Source organism: Helianthus annuus, chromosome 17 (genome assembly GCF_002127325.2).
Source record: "Helianthus annuus cultivar XRQ/B chromosome 17, HanXRQr2.0-SUNRISE, whole genome shotgun sequence".
Taxonomy (NCBI): Eukaryota; Viridiplantae; Streptophyta; class Magnoliopsida; order Asterales; family Asteraceae; genus Helianthus; species Helianthus annuus.
Window position 1 is genome coordinate 62,368,666 of NC_035449.2, and position 13,379 is coordinate 62,382,044.

At 37.8% G+C, this 13,379-nt stretch overlaps 1 long non-coding RNA gene across 1 annotated transcript; it reads left to right on the top strand.

Moving 5' to 3' along the window:
- Positions 1-248: 248 nt before the first annotated feature.
- LOC118489306 lies at positions 249-5,864 on the top strand. The gene is made up of 3 exons (XR_004887170.1): positions 249-1,190; positions 2,512-2,515; positions 5,843-5,864. It is a non-coding gene; the product is annotated as an uncharacterized LOC118489306 (long non-coding RNA).
- Positions 5,865-13,379: the final 7,515 nt, after the last annotated feature.

The following is a 13,379-nucleotide window of genomic DNA, read 5'->3' on the forward strand; positions in this document are numbered from 1 at the left end:
CACTACTTTTTCCCCCTTTCGTGTCTAAGAAGCCCGTCTTGCAACAGCAATCAATACCACTCTGTCCAAAATTGACGCCCTAGACCCTAACACCACCAACTGAAGGAGCTGCTCATTTTTTCCATCCTTTCTTGCAGGTTTTTAGCGCCTTATTGGCAGCTTCAGCTAGCTTTATACCGGTAAAACTTTAATTTAGTAGAGTATTTTCATTACGTTCTTACTTTTTATATGCTTTTTCGTGTACACATTTTGTTTTCTTAAAAAATATGTCGCCAGCGAACACGTATGGTAAACGTCGGAGAATAGTTAGCTCTTACGAAACAGGTGAAACTTCTAGCGCGCCTCCTCGCCGCAGGATGTCGCAAAGGCTGCGTTCGATCACTTCTCAAACTACAGAGTCATCTGGATCAATGCGGAGGGCGCTCCCTTCGTATTCAGATTGTGGAGATTGCACATATATTTGTGAACATTGCAACGCTCTATTTTGGTTTAACGAGAGGGTTTTACACGCTGCACATGTTCGTCATCCTCGCTACAATCAGTGTTGTAAATCAGGCGCTGTTAGCTTAACTTTTCCTCTTCAACCACCACCTGTTATTAAGCAACTTTTCCGCGATCCTCAGTTCCTAGAAAATATTAGGGCATATAACAATATGTTTTCCATGACTTCATTTGGGGCAAATGTCGATGACACCATTAATGATGGTCGTGGTCCTTACATTTTTAAAATCTCTGGCCAAGTTTCACATTGGATCAGATCTTTGTGCCCTCCGCCTAATGAGAAACCCCGTTTTTTTGCAAATGTATATATATGATACAGAGAATGAGATTTCAAACAGGCTTCGCTTTTTCAATAACTCGGATCAACACAACCTATCTCATACTGTTGTCGCCACTCTCAGCCAGACATTAAATGCTCACAATAAGTATGTTCGCCTCTTTAAAAACGCTAGCGAGATTTGCAGCACGGAAGAGGGCAGTTGTTATTCCATACGTCTTTACAATAATGTACCTGATAGAAGATATGGTGCCCCGTCTCCAGACACGTTAGGTGGAATCGTATGCGGTGATGACTTCAATGCTAGCGGCTACGACATCATCATTGACTCAAAAGGCGGAATACCTCAAAGAGTTAGTAAGCTCCATCCATCTTATATGCCATTACAATATCCGCTTCTATTTCCTTTGGGGTATTAGAATATAAGCTAGATAAATATATATTAGATAGTATAAGTCTTATTATTCGGATAATTATTATGTTATTTTTAGGTTATCATAAGTTTTGGCAGTTACTCTTATTATGCCATGTATATATATATCTCTTGTATTAACATTATTGATTACCAATTTCGAATACAATCATATTATTCTCTCAAAGAATTCGAAACCCTAATTCATAGATTACAAGATCTGTATCTTTCAATTCAACAAAGTGGTATCAGAGCCACCAAGATTCATACATACAATTTTCATCCCTTTCGATCTGTTCTTATATATTCTTTGCCTGATTTCATTCCATTAAATCACTGTCAACATGACAACATCCAATGGAGGAATTCAATCTCAAATTCCAAAATTGTTAGGGCAAAATTATTATCACTGGCATATCCAAATGAAAGTCTTATTAGAATCACAAGATCTCTGGTCAATCATCGAAGATGGATATAGTGAAATCCTTGCCAATGCTTCAGAAAACGATCAGAACATATACAGAGAGAAAGTCAGGAAAGATAAGAAGGCGTTACATATGATATTTCAGGCAGTAAGTGAAACGGTGTTCGAACGTGTGGCAACAAGTAAAACATCCAAAGAAGCGTGGAATATCCTTCATAAAGCATATAGGGGAGAACGCAGGGTTAAAACGGTAAGGCTTCAAACTTTACGATGTGAATTTGATGCATTACGGATGAAAGATAATGAGTCAATAGAAGAATATATCAATCGGACCACAATCATAGTAAATCAATTAAGACTAAACGAAGAGGATGTCCCAGAACTACGAATAATAGAGAAAATACTTAGAAGCCTCACTCGAAAATACGAATCAGTTGTGGTCGCAATCGAAGAATCCAAAGATCTGAGTACCATTACAACAGAAGAATTATTAGGAATTTTACAATCTCATGAATTAAGATTAAAGCAATATGATGATTCACCAATGGAACAAGCGTTTCAAGTTCAAAGTCAAGGACTGGAACGTTCAAGATCTCTTAGATCTGAAAATGCAGGAAGAGGAAGGGGTAGAGGAAGAGGCAGATATAATGGACAGATTAGATGTTTTAACTGTCAACGGTTAGGACATATAGCGAAATTCTGTCAAAAAAGAGATGATACGGAAAAGATCAACAATGTACTTATGCATGAAAAGGAAGAGGATGAGGAAACTATGTTTATGATCTTTAACATAGAAGAAACAACAAAGGATGGTTGCTGGTATTTAGATAGCGGATGTAGCAACCATATGACTGGTGACAAAAGTTTATTCGTCACACTAGACGAATCGGAGAGAAGAGAAGTTAGGACAGGGGACAACAAAAAATTAGAAGTGTTGGGCTGTGGAGACGTTTCAATCAGATTCAAGGGGATAGAGAAGAGGGTACCGAATGTATTTTTTGTTGAAGGTTTGAAACATAATCTTCTAAGTGTTGGTCAGTTAGTGCAGAAAGGATATGAAGTCAAATTTCATAACCATGAATGTACTATAAAGGATCAAAAGGGTATGCATGTAGGGAAAGTTCAAATGACCGGAAACAAAATGTTTCCGTTAAATCTAGAATATGATGATATACCAAAAGCCTATAGCATGATGATACAAGATACCTCAGTATTATGGCATCGAAGATATGGACATGTTAACTTCGAAACTATACATATGATGAGTAAATACAATACAGTGAAGGGTTTACCGAAAATATCAAACTCCTCAAGTAACATATGCGAAGGATGTCTATTTGGAAAACACACCAGGAAGCCATTTCCCAGAACTGCAAGATGGCATGCAACGAAGCCTCTACAACTGGTACATTCAGACATATGTGGGCCCATGAGAACACATTCGATAGGCGGCTGTAGATACTTCATTACATTTATAGACGATTACTCGCGAAGGACTTGGGTATATTTCTTAAAACTAAAGTCAGAAGCTCTTACACATTTCAAGAATTTTAAAAGATTAGTTGAAAATCAAATAGAGTACAAAATAAAATCGCTTCGAACCGATAGAGGTGGAGAATTTTGCAGCTATGATTTTCAGAACTTTCTCAAAGAAAGTGGAATCCATCATCAACTAACCACAAGTTATACACCCCAGCAAAATGGGGTGGCTGAACGTAAAAATAGAACACTGATGGAACTCAGCCGAAGCATGATGAAAATGAAACAACTACCTCACTCGTTTTGGGCTGAAGCCGTAGCCTGTGCAACATATATATTAAATCGAACAACAACGAAAAACGTTCAAGATATAACTCCTCAAGAAGCATGGAGCGGAACGAAACCGAGTGTAGATCATCTCAGAATCTTTGGGAGCATAGCTTATGCCCATATACCAAAGCAACAGCGAGGGAAACTGGATGACAAAGTAGAAAGAACCATTTTTGTTGGATACAGTGAAAATAGTAAAGCTTACAGACTTTATAATCCAATCACAAATAAAACTATCATTAGTAGAGATGTTACATTTGATGAGAGTCAAGATTGGGAATCTGTAGCTACAAAGGTGAATTCTAATGTCATTCAAGTGAATCAAGAACATGATTCGGATCCAGAAGTGGAACAGGCAACTCGAGAACCAACTGCTGTGAACATGCCACAAGATATTGTTACTCTAGATCAAAGCCCACCTGAGACACATCCATATAATGAAACAAATGATGAACATGATAATGTCATGGAAGATGACACATCTTCTACTACTTCAGAAAATGAAGAATTAAGAACACGTGACATCAGAGATATATATCAGCATTCATCACAGTTGACAGATGCCCAAGTGAGACAACTATACGAACAGAATTCAACTATGCCAACTAATGTTACCAACTTTGCCCTCTACACAGATGCTGACCCTACTACATATGCGGAAGCCGTAAAAGATATCAAATGGCAGGAGGCAATGGATAAAGAAATAGAATCTATACATAAAAATGGTACTTGGGAACTAGTGGAACCAAAAGGCAATCAAAAGGCAATCGGGGTCAAATGGATATTTAAGACAAAATACAATGAACACGGAAAAGTAGACAAGTATAAGGCTCGGTTGGTGGTGAAAGGCTATAACCAGAAATATGGAGTGGACTACCAAGAAGTTTTTGCCCCAGTAATCAGATTTGACACTATAAGACTTGTTCTTGCCTTGGCTGCTCGTCACGGTTGGCATCTACATCAGATGGATGTTAAAACGGCATTTCTTAACGGAAAACTAAATGAGAAAGTTTTTATAGAACAACCAGAGGGGTATGTCAAGAAAGGAGAAGAACGAAAGGTTTGTCTTCTAAAAAAGGCTTTATACGGACTAAAACAGGCCTGGTATAGCAGGATCGATGAGTATTTCAGATCCAATGGTTTTAAAAGAAGTATATACGAGCATACGTTGTTTATAAAAATATCAAATAACTCGAGAATGGTAGTATGCCTATATGTTGATGACCTAATCATTGCAAGTGACTCACTGAATATGATAGATCAATTAAAGAACTCTATGAAGAGGGAATTTGAAATGACCGATCTCGGGAATTTACATTACTTCTTGGGTATGGAGGTGCAACAAGAAAATGGAAACATCTTTATATCTCAACAGAGATATGCAAATAACTTATTAGATAAGTTCAACATGAAACAGTGTAATGCGATTTCTACCCCTATGGAATATGGTCAACGATTATCCAAAGATGATCAAGAGGAAGAAGTAAACGAAAATATATATCGAAGTTTGGTCGGAAGTTTAATATACTTAACTAATACACGACCGGATATCATGTTTGCTGTCTGTAAAGTCAGTCGGTTTATGGAGAGGCCCAAAAGGAGTCACTGGGAAGCGGCAAAACGAATACTAAGGTACATAAAAGGAACAGTAACTGAAGGTATAACATACTCAAAAGGAAGCAAAGGAAAATTAGTCGGCTTTAGTGACAGTGACTACGCAGGAAATGTGGACGATAGTAAGAGTACATCAGGATATGTTTTCAATCTAGGATCTGGAGCTATAGCTTGGCAATCAAAGAAACAAAAGGTCGTGGTACTTTCTTCTACGGAAGCTGAATACATCGCTTTATCTATGGCCGGTTGTCAAGCTCTTTGGATGAAGGGGATACTAAATGATCTGTGTTTCAATATGGACTGTCCACCTACAGTCTATTGTGACAATAAATCCACCATATGTTTGGCGAAAGATCCTGTTTACCATGGTAAGAGCAAGCACATAAGAGTTAAGTATCATTTCATTAGAGATCTTATAAAGAATGATGAAGTAGAAGTCTGTTTTTGCTCAACGAAAGATCAAGTGGCCGATATTCTCACTAAGGCTTTGCAGCCCAAAGATTTCTACCATTTCAAAGAACTCCTTCATGTTGCAGCTATCTAGCTTACGGGAGGGTATTAGAATATAAGCTAGATAAATATATATTAGATAGTATAAGTCTTATTATTCGGATAATTATTATGTTATTTTTAGGTTATCATAAGTTTTGGCAGTTACTCTTATTATGCCATGTATATATATATATCTCTTGTATTAACATTATTGATTACCAATTTCGAATACAATCATATTATTCTCTCAAAGAATTCGAAACCCTAATTCATAGATTACAAGATCTGTATCTTTCAATTCAACATGGGGGAGGAAGGTTGGTCTCCGAATCTCAAATTGCGTACAGCCGACAAAGACAAAAGAATGACCGCTAACATGTACTATAGTTACCAGATTCTTGATCGTGCAGGTGTTTATTCTCTACTTTTGAATGGTGGGCGACTTTTTCAGCAGTATTTAGTGGACGCTTATACATGTATAGAACAGAACCGACTCGATTACTATAATGCAAATCAAGATCTATTTCGTTCAGAATATATCGCTGGTCTGTATGATGCCCTCTCACGAGGTGATACAGAATGTCGTGATATAGGAAAGCGGATCTTTTTGCCATCTTCATTTACCGGTGGGCCACGTTACATGTATAAGCATTATCAAGACCATGGTTGTAAAAGTCGCTAGGCGCTCCCTAGTCGGTCGACCGGGGAGTTGAGAGTACTCGGTCTAGACGGAGAGTACTCGGGGAGTACTCGGACATGTTAAATTATAAAGAAATTACTTTTTGGAGATTAAATATATGTCAAATAACATAAATTTACTAATATTTATAACAAAATATGTGAAAATGATACTCGTTTCTTAATATGATAGGCATATAAATTATGTTTTATTATTATTTAAGTCAAATTAGGCCCGAGTTGGCCTACTAGATCCAATTTTGGCCAAGGTTGACCATGTTTGACCGACTCCGAGTAATTAGGCGGAGTCGAAGAAAGTCGCCTCGGCATCCTACCTTGTAGCGACTACTCGGGGAGTACTCGGCCTTGGAAACCTTGTTTTACAACCATGATCAAGACGCATTAGCAATTTGTAGGGTCCATGGCAATCCGCAATACTTCATCACATTCACATGCAATGTCAAGTGGCCTGAAATTATAAGATATATGCATCGCATTGGCTGCCTATCTTCACAAAACCGTCCAGACATCATAGCTCGGGTGTTCCAAATGAAAGTTAAAGAATTTATAAAATTTATAAAAGAAGACCAAACATTTGGAGAAGTGGCAGCATGTAAGTTCTTATTTCTAACATTCCAGCTAACTTTCTTTCCTCTATCTTACCTAATGTCCCTTTATTTCTTCCCTAATACAGACTTATATACTATTGAGTTTCAAAAGAGGGGATTACCACACTGTCACACTTTAGTGTGGGTTACGGAAACCAATAAAATACGGGATGCTTCTGATGTAGATAGTTACATTACTGCTGAATTCCTAGATCCAAATTCCGAGCCTGTTTTGTATAAGACAATTACTGAATGCATGATTCATGGCCCCTGCGGTTTGCTCAATCCTAACGCTCCTTGTATGCATGAAGGCAAATGTTCAAAGCATTTTCCAAAGTCGTTTCAGGCTGCTACACAGTTTGACAAGGATGGCTATGTTCATTACAAAAGACGTGCTGAAAACTTTCATGTTTCAAGAAACGGCCCCCATATTGATTGCGGTTATGTTGTTCCATATAATAAACGTCTATGTAGCCGCTTCAACGCACACATTAATGTTGAATATTGTGGTTGGAACATGATGATTAAGTACCTCTTTAAATACATCTCCAAAGGAGCTGATCGTATTAGATTTGCAGTTCGTAGGTCTGAAAGTTATTCACCATCTACATCGTCCGATGCACCTCCTATAATTGATGAAATTAAGAATTTCCTAGATGGCCGGTTTATTTGCCCACATGAGGCCTCATGGAGAATTCTGGATTTCTCACTTCATGAACGCAGTCCTTCGGTCCAAGTCTTGGCTGTTCACTTAGAGAATATGCAAAATGTTACTTTCAGAGAGAGAAGCAGATTGCAATCTGTCATCAATAATCTGTCTTTTGGAAAAACAACTTTAACCGAATGGTTTTCTAATAACAATAAGGAGTCTGAGTCTGATGGATTGGACCTTACCTATAACGATTATCCATCTAGATACCGATGGGAGTTATCAGCAAAAGTATGGCTTCGCAGAGCCCAAGCAAGACCTACAGCAATTGGACGCCTTGTGTACATACATCCCACAGCTGGTGAAATTTTCTATTTGCGTCTGCTACTTTGTTATCAAAAGGGTTGCAAGTCCTACTCCGATGTGCGTACCGTATCTGGTGTTACATACACAACTTTCCGAGGTGCGTGTGAGGCGTTGGGTTTATTAGGTGTGTTGGAATTCCTTGTGATGTTCGAACGTAATTAGGGTTCTGTAGATCTTGAATTGTTCATAAAATGAATTGATAATGATAAACAGATACATTCGGAAGTATATATACATGTATGGAGCGTACATGTGTTAACCGCCCTCAAATTAATAAATAAAACATACTACCCTAATTAATACTTAAACTAATATGTAACATAAATATGTATTATATCTAGCTTATATATATTTGATCATACTTGTCTAACACCCTCCCGTAAGCTAGATCATCAGAGCATCATGCGCAGTAAAGTCTTTAAACGTAAGAAATCCTTTGGCTGCAGTGCTTTGGTCATAATATCTGCTAATTGATCTTTGGTTGCACAGAACATTATTGTTACATCGTCTCTCTTAATCAAGTCTCTTATGAAATGATATTTGACACGTATATGCTTGCTCTTGCCGTGGTATACTGGATCCTTGGCCAGACATATGGTGGACTTATTATCACAATAGATAGGTATTGGATAATTGCTTTTTCTTTGTAATTCATCTAGTATTCCTTTGAGCCATATTGCTTGACATCCGGCTAAGGTAAGAGCCATATATTCTGCTTCTGTTGAAGATAGAGCAACTACCTTTTGTTTCTTTGATTGCCACGATACAGGTCCTGATCCTAGATGAAAGATGTATCCTGATGTGCTTTTACTGTCATCCACATTTCCTGCATAATCACTATCACTAAATCCTATCAGTTTCTGCTTTCCACCCTTAGAATATGTAACCCCTTGATCTAGAGTTCCTTTCACATATTTGAGTATACGCTTTGCTGCTTCCCAGTGACTTCGTTTTGGTGCTTCCATAAATCTACTTACTTTACTTACTGCAAACATTATGTCTGGTCTAGTGTTTGTCAGATACATCAGACTCCCTACTAGGCTTCTATACATGCTTTCATCTATGAATTCTTCCGGATCTTCCTTTGATAATTTCAACCCGTATTCCATCGGAGTCGAAACTGTATTGCATTGACTCATTCTATATTTCTCAAGTAAAGTTTTCATATATTTCTTTTGTGACAAGATTATATTGCCATCTTCATACGAAACTTCCATGCCAAGAAAGTAATGTAGTTTTCCCATGTCTGTCATCTCAAATTCCTTCTTCATCTCATTTTTAAACTCAGCTATTAACTTCATAGAGTTACTGGCTATGATTAGGTCGTCCACGTATAGACATATTACCAGTTTTCCGTCGATGGCATCTCTGATGTACAATGTATGTTCGTATGTACATTTTTTAAATTCATGCTGTATGAAGTATGTATCTATCCTGCTGTACCAGGCTCTTGGTGCCTGCTTTAGACCGTATAGAGCTCGTTTTAGATGACATACCTTGGCTTCTTCTCCTGGTTTGATATATCCTTGAGGTTGATCTATATACACTTGTTCCTTCAGGTTCCCGTTTAAAAATGCTGTTTTTACGTCCATTTGGTGCAAGTACCAGTCATTTTGAGCTGCTAGGGCCAGTACTAGACGCACTGTCTCAAATCTAATAACTGGTGCAAATACTTCTTGGTAGTCGATTCCGAATTTCTGCTTGTATCCTTTTACCACCAGTCTGGCCTTGTATTTATCTACATTTCCTTTCTCATCATACTTTGTTTTGTATATCCATTTGACTCCTATGGGTTTCTGATTTGTCGGAGGATCAACCAGATCCCACGTTTGATTTTTGTAGATTGACTCCATTTCCTTGTTCATTGCGTCAATCCATTTTTCATCTTTACTAGCTTCTTCGTATGTTGTAGGATCTGTACTAGTATAGAGTACGAAGTTTATTACCTGATTTTCATTATACTTTTGTAGTATCTCCTCATTAGTTAACTCCCTTGAGTCTCTGTACACACTGTTGATGCTTCTCGTGCGAATGATTTCATTTTCAGAATCGGTAGAGGAAGTTTCTTCATCAAGTTGATTTTGATCTGATGTAAGATCTAACTCGTTACTGTCTTGACTTGGTTGTTCCTGCTGTGATCCAGACATATCGGAGGTTGCATTCATGTTATCTACAATGCTTTCTTGTTGGGCAGAATTTGATTCATGATCCTCCTCGGTTTGAAACTGATCACTTGTAACTTGATTCATTAGTTTCGTGTTGTCCTCTATTATCATAAATGGAGTCTCGTTTTGTTCGTTTTTGATGACCCACCTTTTATTTTCGTCAAATATCACATCCCTGCTTATAGTGATTTTGTTAGTTAGAGGGTTAAACAGCTTGTACCCTTTACTATTTCCACTGTACCCAACGAATATCATCTTCTCCGTTTTATCATTTAATTTGCTCCACTTTTGTTTAGGTATGTGAACATAGGCTACACTACCGAAGACTTTGAAGTGCTCCACATTTGGCTTCCTTCCATTCCATGTTTCGAATGGAGTTGTATTTGGTCTAGTCTTTGTGACTGTTCGATTTAATATATATGTAGTGCAAGCTACTGCCTCTGCCCAGAATTTGTTGGGTAAGTTCTTTATGTTCAACATACTTCGACTCAACTCCATTAATGTTCTATTTTTCCTTTCGGCTACCCCGTTTTGTTGGGGTGTGTAACTGGTGGTGAGTTGATGATGGATTCCATTCTCTTTCAAGTAATCTTGAAATAATTTACCACAGTATTCTCCTCCTCGATCTGTTCTTAATGTCTTTATCTTATGATCCGATTGATTTTCAGTTAATGCTTTGAATTGTTTAAAGTAGCTCAATGCATCGGATTTGAGTTTAAGAAAATAAACCCAAGTTTTCCTAGAATAATCATCGATGAAGGTAACGAAGTACCTGCATCCACTGATTGACTCCGTTCTCATCGGACCACATATATCGGAATGAATGAGTTGAAGTGGTTTAGACGCTTGCCATCTTGTTTTATTTGGAAAGACTTTCCTTGCTTGCTTACCGGATATACAACCTTCACATATATTTATGTCCCTCGAAATCTTTGGCAAACCATACACCAACTCCTTGTTCCCCATTTCTGCTAGTGTATCTAGATTCACATGTCCATACCTCTTATGCCATAGTGTAGAGGTTTCCTTGATAGTCATTGTTAGTGCTAACGTTAGATCCTTTCCCGGATTGAGGGGGAACATCTTGTTGCTTGTCATTCTTATGATACCCAAAGTTTCGTTCCTTACATCCTTTATAATGCATTTATCTTTCAGAAATTTAACCATGTAACCTTTTCGTATGAGTTGTCCCACGCTTAGAAGGTTATGTTTCAAACCTTTGACATAAAATACATCTTGTATTCTTTTGCTTTGCCCCTGTATTGTAATCATGATTTCTCCACTGCCTAAAACCTCTAACCTTTTGTCGTCTCCCGTTCTTACCTCCTTTCTGATCGATTCATCTATTGTGATGAACAGGTCTCGGTTTCCTGTCATGTGGTTACTGCAACCACTGTCCAAATACCAATGATCATCATTCACTGTTTCTTCCATGTTCAGAATCATGAACATTGAATCATCCGTTTCCTTTTCACCCGGTTCGTCTTCTTGATGGATCAACATGTTATCTGCACTTCCGCTGTCCTCCTTTTGTTTGCAAAACTTGGCGATATGACCTAGTTTTTGACAGTTATAACATCTGACAGAATTCGTGTATCGATCCCTGAATTTTCCGCGTCCTCTTCCTATTCCACTATTCCGATTTGATCGAAACTTATCTTGACTTGCATTCTGAATCTGAAATGCATGTTCAATCGGAGGATCTTCGTATCTCTTCATTCGTAATTCATGTGATTGCAGAATTCCCATTAATTCTTCGGTGGAGACATTCTCTAAGTTCTTAGTTTCCTCTATAGTGATAACAACCGACTCAAAATTTCGAGTCATGCTACGTAGAATTTTTTCTACAATTCGTTGTTCACTAATTTTTTCTTCATTCATCCTTAATTGATTCACTATTAGAGTTATCCTATTGAAATATTCTTCTACAGATTCCCCATCTTTCATATTTAACGCATCAAATTCACATCTAAGAGTTTGAAGTCTTACAGTTTTTACTCGGTTTTCTCCCCTGTATGATTTATACAGAATGTTCCAGGCCTCCTCCTTTGATGTATTTGCCATGGCAATCCTTTCGAATACGGTATCATTTACCGATTGAAACATTATGTGCAGAGCGCGTTTATCCTTCTTGATTGATTCTCGGTACGCTGTATTTGCTTCATTTGTTGGATTATTTCCCAACTCTTGATACCCGTCTTCGACGATATTCCATAATTCTTGCGATTCGAGTAACACTTTCATTTGTATATGCCAGTGATAATAATTTGGTCCATTGAGTTTTGGAATCTGGGTTTGAATTCCCTGTGACTGATTCATCTTCGTTTGATCCTTGGTGTATGTAGTTGATTTGAGAACGAAGCGATGTTAGGATCGTTGTGGCTCTGATACCACTATGTTGGAATTCCTTGTGATGTTCGAACGTAATTAGGGTTCTGTAGATCTTGAATTGTTCATAAAATGAATTGATAATGATAAACAGATACATTCGGAAGTATATATACATGTATGGAGCGTACATGTGTTAACCGCCCTCAAATTAATAAATAAAACATACTACCCTAATTAATACTTAAACTAATATGTAACATAAATATGTATTATATCTAGCTTATATATATTTGATCATACTTGTCTAACAAGGTGACGACAGAGAGTGGGTTGCAGCGTTCACTGAAGCGTCTACATGGGCCACATCTTCAGCGCTGAGGTCTCTTTTTCTGCCATCTGCTTCTATTTTGTGAGGTCGGTAACCCTTTATTTTTCTGGGAATCAGAGTGGAAAAAGATGGGAAAAAGATGGCTGATGATCTGCTCCCACTCTTAACTCTACTTTGTCAAATCCGACTTCACATGTGAATGATTTTGATTTACAACAACAGGTCCTATTAGAGCTTGAAAGAATATTGAATTCCGCTACTCCTAAATCACTTCAAGATTTTGGTCTTCCTTTACCCTCCGAGAGTGTTCTTCTAACTTTGAGAAATCGCCTTTTGTTAGAAGAAGTGAGTTATGATAGAACAACAATGAGTCTAAAACATTTGCAAATGCATTCGTAACTCAATGTGGACCAACTTCAGGTCTACAATGCAGTTAGAGATTCATATGTTAATAAGACTCAGTTGTTACTGTTTGTTTACGGGCACGGTGGCACCGGAAAAACCTTCTTGTGGAATACGATCATTTCTTTTTTCAGATCTATTGGGAAGGAGCAGTTGCTGCATCAGGAATTGCCTCTCTTCTTTTACCTTCAGGTAGGACAGCTCATTCTCGATTCAAAATACCTATAGAGCTTACTGAACAATCAACCTGTTATATCAAGAAAAATACACAACTGGCCGACCTTTTAAAACAGACATCAGTAGTAATTTGGGATGAAGCCCCT